We start from the raw sequence: 14,092 nt of genomic DNA, 5'->3' as shown, positions 1-14,092 counted from the left end.
ACTAAAAGACTACAGAATGGGAGAAGTTATTTGCAAATGACATATGTGATAAAGAGCTGGTATCTAAAATATATAAAGAACTTATAAAACTCAACACCCCCAAAACAAATAATCCAATTAAAAAATGGGAAGAACACATAAACAGACATTTTTCCAAGGAAGACATCCAGATGGCTAACAGACATATGAAAATATGCTCAACATAACTCATCATCAGGAAAATACAAATCAAAACTACAATGTGATATCACCTCACACCTGTCAGAACCGCTGAAATCAACAACACAGGAAACAGCAGGTGTTGGCAAGGATGCAGAGAAAGTAGAACCCTCTTCCACTGTTTATAGGAATGCAAACTGGTACAGCCACTTCGGAAACCAGTATGGAGGTTCCTCAAAAAGTTAAAAATAGAACTGTCCTAGGATCCAGCGATTCACTACAAGGTATTTACCCAAAGGTACAAAAAAATACCGATTTAGAAGGATGCATTCACTTTGATATTTTTAGCAGCATTATCAACAATAGCCAAACAATGGAAAGAGCCCAAATGTCCATCAACTGATGAATGGATAATGAAGCTGTTGTATATATGGAATAATATTACTCAACCATCAAAAAGAATGAAATCTTGGGGCACATGGGTGGCTCAGTTGGTTAAGCATCTGCCTTCAGGTCATGATCTCGGGGTCCTGGGATTAAACACTGAGTTGGGCACCCTGCTCAGCAGAGAGTCTGCTTCTCTCTCTCCCTCTGACCCTCCCCCAGGCTTGTGCTCTTGCTCACATTCTCTCTCTGTCTCAAATAAATAAATAATCCTTTTTTCTTTTTTTTAAAGAGGGCGGTCTTGCTATTTGCAATGACATAGAGGGAGCTAGAGACTATTATGTTAAGCGAAATAAGTCAGTCAAGGAAAGACAAATACTGTAAGATTTTACTCATATTTAAGAATTTTTAATATTTAAATATCTTAAATATTTAAGAATTTAAGAAACAAAATGACTATAGAGGGGAAAAAGGGAGAGGAAAACCATAAAATAGATTCTTAACTATAGAGAACAAATAGGGTTTCTGGAAGGGAGATAGTTGGGGCAATGGACTAAATGGGAGATGAATATTAAGGTGGGCACTGGGTACTGTATGTTAGTGGTGAATCACCGAATTATGTACCTGAAACTAATATTATACTATAATATATGTATATGTATAATATATGTTAACTAACTGGAATTTAAGTAAAAATTTGAAACTATAAAAAAAAAGAATACCCTTTATATACTTTTTCCAATGACTCTTTTTTTAAGTTGATTTATAGGCATTGTTTGGATATTTTAGATAGTACCCACTTTCTTGTTATGCATTTACAAATATTTTCTTGTCTGTTCTTAATTTTTTTCCTCTTGTGTCTCATAGTGTCTCATGGTCACATCACCCATTTTGCTTGTTAATTTATCAACTTCTTTCAATACAGTTAAACATTATGGCCTATATGGTTGCTCCTTTTCGTTAACAAATTACTTGGATTTTTATGTGTGTGTCCTAGTGTATTTTTAACTTTAATGAATTTTCAGAGGTTATTTATAGATAATGTATTTTTTTCTGTTTGTTGAGGCAAAGCTTCTTTCTTCTTTTTATCTCCAACTCTACTTCTCACTCTGCCCCTGCTTTTAACTCTTTTCTGGATATAATCATCTCCCTTCTCCTCCCACCAACGCCTAAGCCCTGCTGTGAGTGTATGTGTATGTTAACAATGTAAGGGCCTCATCAATTAGATTAAGTTCATTTATTGTGATAATCCATTAAATTTACTCAAAATTTCCTTTCACTGTCTCTTAATGTAGAAAGACTTTATATGCTCATTAACTCTCTTAACTGATATCATCAATTTCTTTCTAAATGTGTTTCAGTTTTTACCCAATTTGGGGACATAATGTGATCTCCAGCTATGATGGTAGAATTTTACATTTCTCCTTGAATTTCTAACATTCTTTTTCCTGATGCATATATTTTGAAACACTATTGTTAGGTTGATCTAATTTAATATATTTTAAATTTGTTGATTTAATCTTTTATAAAAAGGAACTGTAATTTTTTAAATTTAATGCCTACTGCATTGAAATTTGTCTATTAATATTGTCATTTCTACTTCTTTTGTATTATCTTACCTCCTTATTCTCATTTTTTGTGGTTTATTTTTAAGGGTGCCTCTTGCAAACAGTCTTTATCTGAATTATTTCTTAACACAATATGAAATATATATATTAAGAAAGTCTATATTAACAAATAATTTCCATATTTCATTGGCTTAAAAAACCCACAATTTATATCTGGTACATTGTTAGATGTCCATACTAGGTTAGTAGGGGGCCTCTTCTCATTGTAAATATAGAGGAACCAAACTGAAAGGACCCACTGCCTCATTGCCAGTCACTGTGCCAGAGGGAAAATAATGCTCTGGGTGGTCTTACATCATCCATTAAATGCTCGGTAAACATCCCTTCTGTTTAAAACCCATGGCAAGAACTAATTATATGACTCCATTAAACCAAAGCAGGGATCAAGGGGGAAGGTAATGAAATCCTACTATGTGTTTGAGAAGCAGAGAACTGGAAGTATTAGGTTAGCCACATAGTAGTGTCTACCAGAGAAGGTCTCTGCTTTGTTTCAAAAACTTGACGCCTGGGTTGCTCAGTCAGTTAGGCATCAGACTCTTGATTTTAGTTTAGATCATGATCTCAGTGTTGTGTGATCTGTTCAGCAAGCTCCAAGTCTGCTTGAGAGTCTCTCTCTTCCTCTCCCTCTGCCTCTCCCCTTGCTCTATACTCTTTTTCAATAAATTAACTAATTAATAAACAAACAAATAACAAAAACTTAGCCCATTCACCGTGGTGGTGAGTCGTATTTTTGACACTGTTCCTGTAACCTTATTTTATGTTTACTATTGAGTATATTTTTTTATAATTTGTTTTTAGCTTTCTACCTCCAATTTGATTGATTAAATTGGGGTTGATACTAACAGTGATGCTAATCACTACTGGAAAAAGTAGGTTGAAAATTCTAGATTTTCCTACTCACAAACAGGCAGTAATATGTAATCCAAGTTTTTGTTATCACAATTTCTTATTAATAGGGACTTTTTAAAAACTGTAGTATAAATTAGAATTTCCCTTTTTTTGAATTTAAGTTTATATTTACTAGGCCTAAGGATCATATGTAGGAGAAGGAATTGGCTAAACGTGCTTTAAATTTATATGTATCCAAAAAAATATGTAATTTAAGAGGAGATAAGTTGTTCAGAGCTCTAATTTTGTATACAAAAATTATAACTGGTTTAGAAATCCTAGTATTTAACCTAATATTTTAACTTACTTACTGTCAAATATGAAATTGGTTAAACTAATCTAAAGGAAGAGGTGGATTACCTAGAGAAGCCTAAGTTGGTAACTCCAGAGGTTTTAAAATGTGGCAGTACTTTAGTAAATTTACCACTACCCAGGGCCTGAGTTTCACCTGCTTTATTTCAGTAAGTTTATTTTCTAGTATGCCCATGGCAGATCAGATTCAAGGACAGACTCATGTTAACCAAGCTCAGGAGACAGGTATGGAAAATTCAAATATCAATTTACAGTAAGACTTATAACTGCTAAAGGTACCAAACAAGGAAAGCTACATGGGAAGCCTAATTATAATCAAGGTGCCAGTCTATAAATTTTCAATAAGAAATACCACTATCTAGGAGGACAGATACTTGAGTCTCGTATTTAGCACATTTTCTCCTTAGGTCCCATGTGAGGAACTACATTATAAAAATCAAAAGATGGTTTGGTGAGCATATAATCAGAAGAAGGCAAGATTTGAAGTTTGATAAGCCTCAACTTAAGATGCTTCTTGAGAACCATGAGAGTGTCTTATTCATTTTTGTAATCTGATTGTGTGGAACATGCTAGAGATTTTAAAAAGTCTGTTGAATGAATGAACACTCTATACAGAAGAACATAATATTTTAGATGCTAAAAGGTATTTTATTTGTTGTATTGAACATATTGCCTTAAAAGCATATTATTGTTAACAATGATAGTAAAGGGAAAACATTTGTAAAAATAGTAGCTAATCAACTTTCTATAAAACTTCTTCAAAATGAACATAAATATCTAAGGTTGGACTGCCCATTGCATGACTTTAGGGGTACCATTTAGTTGGAATACAGTGTGCTCCCTGGAGTTTCACGATATAGTAAAACTGACCTGTAGTCAGATTATTTTTACATTTAGAGATGAGGAATAAGAAAGGTAAAGTGGATTTTTCCAAAAATTTGTGCAACTATTATAGATTCGGTGCTGAAATTACATATTCATAATAAATAACTCATTATTAAAACAATGTCAGTGCACAGTTTTAATGCACAGTTCCTGAAGTAATACCATCGAGAACCCAGGATCTTTGCATTTTCTAGCATGTAACCAATGCAGTCTGGCTTTCTCAACCTATATCCCCTGTATCTGTATCTCTCCTTGTTTTTTTGGTTGCTGTTGTTGTAATTGCCCTTTCTTTTCAACTACAATTTCAATAACTATTATCCCCAAAATGATCTTCCATTGAGGGCTTTCAGCTTCTATCTTCTGGATTAGATAAATTAAGTATCTTGAAGATAACATATTTGCTGATGCTGTTCATTGTAGAGGTGATAGTGAACAAAAAGTGCCTGAAAGTAATCATTTCAAAAAACAGGAAGAATGCTGCTTGAGAAAAGATGAGTCATTTAAAATACTCCCAAGGATATTCCAGAATGTGACAAACAAAAAATAAAATGAAAAAAGTTTTAGGCCCTTTGCATTTCTTTGGGTTCGTCCTGAGTACATGCTTTGACATCTGGTTGGATTTGAGTATGCTCTTATTTTATTCAGCTACTGTAGGCTGAAGATCCAATTCAGATTACCTAAATGAAAGGTCATATATCTGTCATATACCACCATTTGTGACTGACCTTTTGTGCTTGCAGTTCAGACTTCTATTTTTTAGCTCTGTCCAAAAAGAGAAGCCCTGGGGCACCTGGGTGGCTCAGTCAATTGAGCTTCAGAGTCTTGATTTCCCCTCTTTCCCCTTGGGTCATGATGGCGGAGTTGTGAGATCCCCTCCCACCAGCTCAGTAGAGTGTCTGTTTAATTTTCCCTCCCTCTGCCCCTCCCCCCAGCTCGTGCCCTCTTGCTTGCTCTCTCTCTTTCTCTCTCTCTCGGTTTTTCTTTTGGCATTAGACTACAGCTGGTCCCCAACTTGGGATGATTAGACTTAGGATTTTTGACTTCATAATGGTGCAAAAGTGGTAACGCTCTCAGTAGAAACCATACTTCTTATTTTGAATTTGGATCTTTTCCCAGGCTAGGGATATGCCCATGGATACTTCCTTGTGAGGCCTGGCCGTGGCAGATGCCAGGGCTTCCAGCCAGGCACGTGATCCTGAGGATCAACAACTGATACACTCACAACCATTTTGAACCCATACAACCATTACGTTTTTCACTTTCAGTACAGTAGTCAGTATATTACATGAGGTAGTCAACAGTTTATTATAAAACAGGTTTTGTGGGGCGCCTGGTGGCTCAGTGGGTTAAAGCCTCTGCCTTCGGCTCAGATCATGATTCCAGGGTCCTGGGATCAAGCCCCACATTGGGCTCTCTGATCAGCAGGGAGCCTGCTTCCCCCTCTCTCTCTGCCTGCCTTACTTGTGATCTTTGTCAAATAAATAAATAAAATCTTTTTAAAAAAATAAATAAATAAAACAGGCTTTGTGTTCCATGATATTGCCCAACTCTAGGTTAACTGTAAGTGTTTTGGCAGGTGAGGCTCAGGTATGATGTAGGTTAAGTATATTAAATACATTTTTTATTTACAGCATTTTTAGCTTATGATGGTTTGTAGGGACATAATAATCCTATCGTAAATGGAGGGAGATCTGTATTAATAAAGCAAAAGTATTTTTCTTTAAATAAAACCTCAAACATGTTTTTTTTCTTTCTGTGCATTTTAACAATCCCCTAGGAAATTTCATATAAGCACTTTCATTTTTAAGCTGGTGCATTGTATATGATTTTGGCTGTTTTCATATATTTCAAATAGCAGTATAAGATTGATAAAAATAACATCCAGACTTTAAGTTCCTAGAGAATAGAAAGTTTAACAACAACAACAAAAAAAACAACTATTTATTTTCTACTGAATATAATAATTGGTTATATGGTACATAGCTTAGAATTTAAAAACTATAAGAGATATTATTTGCTCACATTATTTCTCGTGGGTGCTTTTTAAATTTTTCTCATTATTTTTAAAGATATTCATTTCCCCCCACATTCTTTCCCCTCCACAAGTTCTATAAACCTTATTTAAATGCTGAAGTGTGAGTTTGATATCAAAACCAGAATCCATTGAGTATAAACTGTAGAAGGGTTTTAGTTATATTTAATAAGAATCTTAAAGAAGTTAGTATTCTTTTCCTATATAATCCAAATTCTAGGATACATTTTAATTATTTTTATTAACATATAATGTATTATTTGCCCCAGGGGTACAGGTCTGTGAATCATCAGGCTTACGCATTTTACAGCACTCACCATAGCACATACCCTCCCCAGTGTCCATAACCCAACCACCCTCTCCCTACCCTCCACCCTAGCAACCGTCAGTTTGTTTGTGAGATTCAGAGTCTCTTATGGTTTGTCTCCCTCCCCATCCCATCTTGTTTCATTTTTTCCTTCCCTACCCCCACACCCCCCACCTTGCCTCTCAAATTCCTCATATTAGAGAGATTGTATGATAATTGTCTTTCTTTGACTTATTTCGCTCAGCATAATAGCCTCTAGTTCCATCCACATCATTGCAAATGGCAAGAATTCATTTCTTTTGATGGCTACATTGTATTCCATTGTGTGTGTATGTGTATATATATATATATACACACATATATATGTATGTGTGTATATATATATGTGTGTGTATATATATATATATACCACATCTTCTTTGTCCATTCATCTGTTGATGGACATCTAGATTCTTTCCACAGTTTGGCTGTTGTGGACTATAAACATTCGGGTGCACATGCCCCTTCAGATCTACATTTGTATCTACAAGGTGCACATGACCCTTCGGATACTACATTTGTATCTTTAGGGTAAATACCCAGTAGTGCGATTGCTGGGTCATAGGGTAGCTCTATTTTCAACTTTTTGAGGAACCTCCATCTAGGATACATTTTAAGGAAGTAACCAGAAAATAAGGAAAAAGTACACAGAAACATTCCTCATATGATTTTATATAGTCGTGAATATTTTTGAAAATATATAAATATTCAACTAATTCGAGACAATTGCACACACTGTGATTTGCATATGGTGGATTGGCTTATTAAAAGGTTGTTTATTGGGGTTCCTGGGTGGCTAAGTCAGTTAAGTGTCTGCCTTCCACTCAGGTCATGATCCTGGGTCCTCAGATCTATTCCCACATCGGCTCCTTGCTCAGCTGGGAGCCTGCTTCTCCCTCTGCCTGCCCTTTCCCCTGCTCTCTCTCTGACAAATAAATGACAATCTTAAAAAAAAAAAAAGTTGTTTGTTGAATACTTAAACATAGGGAGATATTTGTGTTGCAATATAAAGTAGGCAAAACAGAATTATAAGTTGCATTTTAATTTTTTTTTTAAGATTTTATTTATTTGACAGACAGAGATCACAAGTAGGCAGTGAGGCATGTGGGGTGGGGGGAGCAGGCTCCCTGCGGAGCAGAGAGCCCGATGCAGGGCTCGATCCCAGGATCCTGAGATCATGACCTGAGCTGAAGGCAGAGGCTTAACCAACTGAGACACCTAGATGCCCCTGCATTTTAATTTTTAAAACCATGCATACCAAAAGCTTATAAAAATACACGGGAATATTGACAACAATTATAATTAGGTAGGTGGTACATTTTGAAATACGCTTTCTATTTTCTTGCTGCTCTAATTGTTTTCAAATAAGTATTTTTTTAAAGTGAGCATTATTGACAAATGATAGAGTCTTCTCATTGGAAACAAATCTAAATTATTCATGAATATATTATCTATAACTCCTTTTCATAACATCTGGCTATTGCTGTGGTAGAAATACTTCCTCCCTGGCTGATTGTAAACAAATACTTGGTGGAAATTCCAAAACTTTAACAGTTGTTCTGTGATCTGATATGAGCCAGTCTAACATTCAGGGATCTGATTAATTATTCTGAAAACGAGATATGTAAAACGAAAGAATAGGCGAGGCAATGAGCACAGAGGTGGGGGAAGGGTAACTGCAGGGAGCAATTGTTCCACTTCCTCTCCAGCGGCTGGCTCCGCAGCCTATTTCTGAGTAAGGAAGTCAACTTGAAACTGTTTGGGAAATGCAAGAATGCAGATGACCATGGGCACAATTATGAAGATTGATCCTGTTACAGGAATGGTTAGGAATATGACTGACCTTAAAGAGTATATGGAGGAGGGCTATTGAAACCCCTTGATCATAAGAATCTGGATCTGGGGGCACCTGGGTGGCTCAATGGGTTAAAGCCTCTGCCTTTGGCTCAGGTCATGATCCCAGCGTCATGGGATCGAGCCCCACAGAGGGCTCTCTGCTCAGCGGGGAGCCTGCTTCCTCCTCTCTCTCTACCTGCCTCTCTGCCTACTTTTGATCTCTGTCTGTCAAATAAATAAATAAAATCTTTAAAAAAAAAAAGAAAAAAAAAAGAATCTGGATCTGGATGTGCCATACTTTCCAGATGTTGTAAGTACCTCAGAAACTGTAGCTGTATGTATCTGGGAAAACCTCCAGAAATTTCTTCCCCTGGGAGTTCTCTATAAAGTAAAAGTATATGAAACTGACAATAATATTGTAGTCTATAAAGGTGAATAGCTTTTAGGAGTTAATACTGCGGAAAGATTAATTTCTTTCCATATTTGTAAAAGGTCTTTACCCGTTGGACTATTAAGAAGTCATCACATAATTGTTATACCTCCACATTGTGTTCTGGAGTGCCTGATTTATTGAAATCATTGCGTGTTAAGACCTGCTGTGAATTCAAATATATTTTAAAACCAAACTTATAAAACATCATGAGTATCATTCAGATAATCTTCCATCTGTAGATTAAAAATCACTTCTTTTTCAGTTAAAAAACAAATAAAAACAAAAATAAAATGAAAGAAGAATATTTATAATCTTTTGTAATTAAATTATCCCCTGGGTAACCAAATGGCTAATAAAGAGATCTCCTTATAAATAATTATTCCAGCTATAAATGAATATTCAGTGATTGAATTAACTAACACAAATTTTTCTTTTTTAAATTTAATTTTATTTAAGTTCAGTTAACATATAGTGTATAATTAGTTTCGGAGATAGAATTCAATGATTCGTCAGTTGCATAAAACATCCAGTGCTAATGAAACTTTTCTGTTCTCAGTGAATTCTTGGATCTAGACTTTCAGTATCAATGGAGGGGGGGGGCGGGGGGAGCGGTTCACACCAGTGAGTAACATAGACATGATCCCTGCTGTTAATTGTGTGGTGGGGGAGAAAGCAGCCATTAAAGAAATGTTTTTAATTTTGTTTCAAATTAATCTGCATGTCGTGACCCCCTCCCTAAATTATACATTTTACCATTCCTCCCACTAATTCTATTGCTAGTGCTATTTTTCTTTGTCAGAGTTTACATTATAGACTGTCCTACAACCCTAACTTTTCTAGATGGTTTTCCCTAGTTCCCTAAAAGAATTCAATATTTACCACCATCCCTTTATTAACCATGTTTACATCATTAAAAAACTTTTTTTGAATTCTCAATTTTTGAGTCATCTTTTGGTTGTCCGGATTTGAATCCTGTATAGCTAATTTTTTAACCATTCATGAACTCATGGGCACTCACGTGTTGTCTCATGTACACAAATGTTTGACATTTGCCTTTAGATCCAAAGGTAACTTTCTGATCTTCACTCACCCATTCTTTTCTCATCAGAGGTTTGAAGACACTGTTTCTCTGTATTCTGGCTATTAAATATTGCTTGATGAAATTTGAGGCAAACTTGAATTTTTTTTCTTCTTGAAGTTGACTTGCATTTTCTGCTTCTATGCCTAAGTAATTCTTTATCATGGACACAGAATAGTTTAATCAGAAATTTGTCATTTGCTAATGTTCTATTAAATTTCTTTCTGTTGTATAGTATGGTATCTTTAGATTCCTTTCTTTCTTCATGTCAGAGAATGTGGTTTTATACACACACACACACACACACACACATATATATATAAGATGTTTCTTAATTTTTTATTCCATTTACCAGATTTCCAGTAAGTATTTTTTGTATATTTGATCATCTCAGTGTGCCTACTTGCCATCATTTCTCAATGAAAATCTTTAATAGGTTTCTATTTTCTCTTTTTTTTTAATAATTGCCTGAAATATTTTCTTTTTTTAAGGTTTTATTTATTTATTTGAGAGAGAGGGAGATAGATCATGGACCAGGAGGAGAGACAGAGGCAGAAGGAGAAGCAAACTCCCCACTGAGCAGGAAGCCTGATGCAGGGCTCAATCCCAGGACCCTGAGATCATGACCTGAGCCCAAAGCAGATGCTTAACCCACTGAGCCACTCAGGAACCCCTCAAATATTTTCTTTATGTCACTTATTTGACTTTTTATTATGTTTATTCTGACTCCTGCTATTTCTAATCTATACATTCAATTTCAATATTTTGTCTCTCAATTTTCTTAGCTGTGAAATCTTATGTTTCAGCTTGTTTTGTTGTCTTTCATGTTATCTGTGTGGTCCATTTCAACTCCTAATTTCTCTAAATTCTTTTATATCTCAAAATGTTCTTGAGAATAGGCCTTGGATTAGGTTTCATGTAAATTCTTTGTGCTATTTTGCATGTGATGTTTCATTCTTTGTTTGTTTTTGTCTTTTGCTTCTCCCCCACCTCAAACATTTTATTCTTTTCTTTTTTCCCTATTATGGTATGATTGAATAGTTTACATATGCTATGCACCTTCAGATTTTAAAAAATCTTAAAATGGGCAGCTTTGTTCAGATCTTATTATTTGCTCTGATTTATGTGACTGAATTATCCTTGACACATTTTCCACTTTGAAAGACTATTTTCTCTGTTACTATATTTAAAGACTAAATACACACTTTCTCCCCTCGCGAATTTGGTAGTGTTTGTGAGTGTTTCTTGTGCCTCTCTAAGGCCTCCTCCCTCACTGTGTGCTAAACCAGTTTCCCTCTCACGCAAAGACAACTCTTCCGCAGTTCTCCCCCTCCCCTTCTTCCCCTTTTCCTTCTAGATCACCCCAGCAGCAAACAAACTTATATATTACATTTAAAAAAATATTTCTTTAACCCCTCATCCCCTCCAGTCACTTAGTCTCCATTTACTGCCAACATTCTTATAGTTTCTATACTCATTTTGCCCAACTTTCCTCCTCTTATTTTCCCTTGAACCTTATAGACTTTCACTCTCTACATTTGCACAGAAACCACTCTTCTCATGGCCAACAGTAACTACCATGTGACTAAGCCCAATGGTGAGTTCTTAGTCCTCATTTTACCTATTAACAGCAATTACCATAGCACTTGACACCCTTCCTTGAAACTTCTATGCATGACATCCAGGATATCACCCTTCTTTATTCACCATATTTGTTTAATTTCCTTTTCTGGTTCTTTCTGATTTCCCTTATTGGAGTTCTCTTTGGCTCTGTTTTTTTAATTTCCTCTTCTCTATTTCACAACCTTGGCATTAGCTTTAAATACTCTATGTCAATAAAGTCCCATGTTTTACCTCCAGTTAGGGTTTCTTTCTTTCTTTCTTTCTTTTTTTTTTTGGATGAGAACTATTTTTTATTACTTTTATGGACGGAAAATTCAACAGTGTACACTTAGCTCAGTTTGGTGGCCAGTTCTTGAAAGTTTGCCTTTTCCAATTTGGCAGTGTGAGCCACCGACATTGGACCCAGGATGTTGCCTCCACAGTGACAGCTAATCTCATCATACCTGTCACTGTAGTTGGTTCTGATAGCTTCCACCCCCTTAGCCAGAGTTCCTTGTCTTCCAAGTTACCCTGTGTGAAGATAACAGTGGTGCAAGTCTTCCTGTGGACCAGATCACTCAGCCTGGCCTTCCCCTTAATAATGCAGGAGGGGAACCCCCATCTTACAAAACAGAGTGGGCAGGAAGACAGCTAGCTCAATGGGACCCACACCATGTGCAATCAGTATAAGCTGAGTCCTCTTGTTTTCCACCAACGTGATGACAGTATTAACCCCAACCTGAAAGACAGGTGACCTCTTCTCTTGGTGGGGAGTTCTCCTTTGCCAGCAGCTTTCTTCTCAGCCCAGGCTGCCAGTCTCTGCTTCTTCTCTTGCTCTGTCTCTGGTCTGCATCTGTGGGCCTAAGCAGCTGAGCAACTGTTTGGTGGTCCAAGGCCTGGGTGAACTGGTTAACCTCAGGAGGTACTAAATAGCAGCTGGATGTAGGGGGATATTTGGCAGAGTGGGTGAGGTCCCTTTTGGGATGGATGTCCTGTCTGATGCCAAAATTTGGGGGCCTTTTCTAACTAAATTTTAAACATCAAATCCCCATTTGGATTTCGAATGGGCATTTTCAAATTTCCATATCCAAAACCAAACTTCTGGTTTGACTCATCTCTTTCACATCTTTACATACTCAGTTGGAAAATTCTATTGGCTCTACTTTTCTAATATGTCCAAATTTCAACCTCTTTTCATAATCTCTGCTGCTACCACTGTCATCATCTTTTCTCTGAATTATTGTTAAAAACCGCCTAATGGGTCTCCTTGCTTCTATACGTGCTCTTCCTAATGCCTGTTCTCAGGACAATAGCCAGGATGTGTCAGTTAAATTATAAATTAGATTAAGTCTCTCCTCTGTTTGCAACACTCAGTGGCTTCTCTTCTCATTCTATGTAGAAGCCAAAATACTTACAATGGTGTTTAAGTCTTTATGCCATATGTCTGCCTCTTCCTCCAACCCAATTACTCTTTTTTTTTTTTAAAGATTTTATTTATTTGAGACAGAGACAGAGAGAATGAGAGAAAGTGAGAGAGAGAGAGAGAGAACACAAGCAGAGGGAGAAGCAGGCTCCCCGCTGAGCAGGGACTGCCCTCTCCCCCACCCCACCACCCTGCCATGATTCCAAGACCCTGGGATCATGACTTGAGCTGAACACAGACACTTGAGCCACCCAGGTACCCCCATCTAATTACTCTTTTACCTCAGCTTCTAACCTCCACCAAGCTTACTCCATGGAAATAACACTGTCCAGCTAGGTTGTTTCCCATACTTGCCTTTGCACCTGCTGTGTGCTTGGAATCTCACCTTCACCTGTGCCCATGGTTCATTCCCTAACTTTCTTCTAGTCTTTGCTCATTTGTCATCTTGTCTCTCTTCTCTCCTTTAATTTTCCACTCCATTTATTGTATTCTAATAAGCTGTAAACTTATTTGGGTTTTGTTTGTTTTAAAAAGTTGTTTCTAGGGGTGCCTGAGTGGCTCAGTCGATTAAGCATCCAACTCTTGGTTTCAGTTCAGGTCATGATCTCAGGGTACTGCTCAGTGTGGAGTCTGCTTGTCCCTCTCCCTCTGCTCCTCTCCCATTTGCTCTCTTGCTATCATAAATAAAAATAAAATCTTTTAAAAAATTAAAAAATAAATACAAGGTTGTTTCTATTATAAACTCTGTCAAACTACATATGTTTGTCTAATTTGTTTATTACCATTCTTCACTGCCTAGAACAGTGCCAGATACATCATGGATTCTCCATAAAGAATGGTTAAATGAGTGAATAAAAGAATGAACTGTAGAAGGGCTAGGCCTCAGCTATAGCTTTGTGTAATCCGAACCGGGTTCTTTTTATTATTGTTTTATTAAATTCCATGTCAGAGTCCACTCAACCCAGCAAAAACTTTGGCACTCCCATAGTTTTTTAGATCTTTTACTTAACTCAGTATACTATCCTGGAATATGGAAAATCCTGGTGATATTTTCTCACTCTGCTGATATTTCCCTGCATTATATAG

General features: G+C 36.5%; 2 pseudogenes across 2 annotated transcripts; one reads left to right on the top strand and one right to left on the bottom strand.

Moving 5' to 3' along the window:
• The first annotated feature begins 8,414 nt into the window (after positions 1-8,414).
• LOC308338503 (6-pyruvoyl tetrahydrobiopterin synthase-like) lies at positions 8,415-8,909 on the top strand (annotated as a pseudogene). Its single transcript has 2 exons — positions 8,415-8,524; positions 8,745-8,909. The product of its transcript is annotated as a 6-pyruvoyl tetrahydrobiopterin synthase-like (transcript).
• Positions 8,910-11,932: 3,023 nt separating this feature from the next.
• LOC308338309 (large ribosomal subunit protein eL8-like) lies at positions 11,933-13,407 on the bottom strand (annotated as a pseudogene). The gene is made up of 2 exons: positions 13,361-13,407; positions 11,933-12,519 (listed from the first exon to the last, which is right to left on the bottom strand). The product of its transcript is annotated as a large ribosomal subunit protein eL8-like (transcript).
• Between the last annotated feature and the right edge of the window lie 685 nt (positions 13,408-14,092).

Source organism: Martes martes (assembly GCF_963455335.1).
Source record: "Martes martes genome assembly, chromosome: 2".
Classification (NCBI taxonomy): domain Eukaryota; kingdom Metazoa; phylum Chordata; class Mammalia; order Carnivora; family Mustelidae; genus Martes; species Martes martes.
The sequence above is the reverse complement of the archived record's forward strand: the minus strand, read 5'-3'. Positions and strand labels throughout refer to the sequence as shown.